This window comes from Mauremys mutica, unplaced genomic scaffold (assembly GCF_020497125.1).
Source record: "Mauremys mutica isolate MM-2020 ecotype Southern unplaced genomic scaffold, ASM2049712v1 000675F_np12_subseq_154847:218410_obj, whole genome shotgun sequence".
NCBI classification, from domain to species: domain Eukaryota; kingdom Metazoa; phylum Chordata; order Testudines; family Geoemydidae; genus Mauremys; species Mauremys mutica.
The window spans coordinates 35,945-37,389 of record NW_025423033.1 but is presented as its reverse complement, the minus strand read 5'-3'; the positions used below and the strand labels follow the sequence as shown (position 1 = coordinate 37,389).

Below are 1,445 nucleotides of genomic sequence, written 5' to 3'. Positions count from 1 at the left end.
ACGGGTGAGGCTGTACCCAGAACCACCCGCGACAATGATTTTTGCCCCATCAGGCACTGGGATCTCAACCCAGAATTCCAAGGGGCGGGGGAGACTGCAGGAACTATGGGATAGCTTCGAGATACCTACCCACAGTGCAACACTTGACGCTAGCCTCGGACCATGGACGCACACCGCCAAATTACTGTGCGTTGTGTGGCCGCGTGCAATCGACTTTATACAATCTGTTTTACAAAACCGGTTTATGTAAATTCGGAATTATCCCGTAGTGTAGACATACCCTAAGCCATGATGCTTGTTGTTACTTAAAGCATCGTGTCTGCCCACACCTGAATCTCTGCCAATCCCCACTGGGCCCTGACAAGTGTTGTTCGTGTTTGGATTCTGTAAAGCAGAGGAGTAGGTGAAGTTTTGCTCCCAAGGTGTGTGTGTGATTCTTTGGACAGGTCTACACTACACAATTAGGTGGGTGTAATTACATTACTTAGGCTGACAATGCAGTTATATTAACCTAATCCCGGTGTAGATAGTGGCTCAGCTGTCAGAACTTTCTGGAGCTATGAAAGGGGAGGGGCCCAGCCTCTGTAGCAGGAATGCAAGGCAGGTGAGTTCATGGCAGGCATTGTGGGATACTGGTGGAGGCCAGTTATGGTGATATAATGACCAGCAGCATTTACACTGACAATTTGTCACTTTAAGTTTACTGCACAAAGCTCTAGGCCTCTCGTCGAGGTGGTTTTATTTTGTCACCAAAACAGGGAAGTTTTGTCACCAGACGTGGCATTGCAGTGTGTGCACCAGCCAAAAGCTGCCGACTGAGGGAGCGTTGTGTGTTTTTCACACACCTGAGCAATATAATGATGCTGAAATAACTTTGTAGTGCAGACCTGGCCAAAGATTCATTCTCTCTCTCTCTCTCTCTCTCACACACTCACACACACAGAGCTTGCAAGGAAAACCTCACCTGTTCCTCTGCTTTGCAGGATCCAAACACAAGCAAAGCTTGTCAGGCCCCGGTGAGGATGGCAAGGAGTCAGGTGTCGGCAGACATGATATCTCAGTCATAGGCAGGCATCATGGCTTAGCTGGTTAAAGCGTCTGTTTTGTAAACAGGAGATCCTGAGTTCGACTCCCAGTGGTGCCTGGCTGTTGGGGCACCTGGTATTGGCTACTGTCAGAGGACAAAATATGGAGCTAGAGGGACCTTTGGTCTAGCCCAGGGTGGCTGTTTTTATGGTTTAAATTACAATCACAGGCACTGATAACAGAGTTACTGAAAGTTTGGGAGTTAGGAGCTGGTAGATGAGTGTTCTAAGCTCCTTGCAGACAACCCCCTCCTCTGGGACAGGGGCAGGTCTGGGCTCTCACACCAAATGGCTCATTGTGGCTGCCAGAATCTGTGAGCAGCTCATTTAGTTTACACCGAGGGCTGAGTCCTGCTTTGT

At 48.9% G+C, this 1,445-nt stretch overlaps 1 non-coding gene across 1 annotated transcript; it reads left to right on the top strand.

Moving 5' to 3' along the window:
- The first annotated feature begins 1,070 nt into the window (after nucleotides 1-1,070).
- On the top strand, nucleotides 1,071-1,144 carry TRNAT-UGU. The gene has a single exon. It is a non-coding gene; the product is annotated as a tRNA-Thr (tRNA).
- The last annotated feature ends 301 nt before the right edge of the window (nucleotides 1,145-1,445 follow it).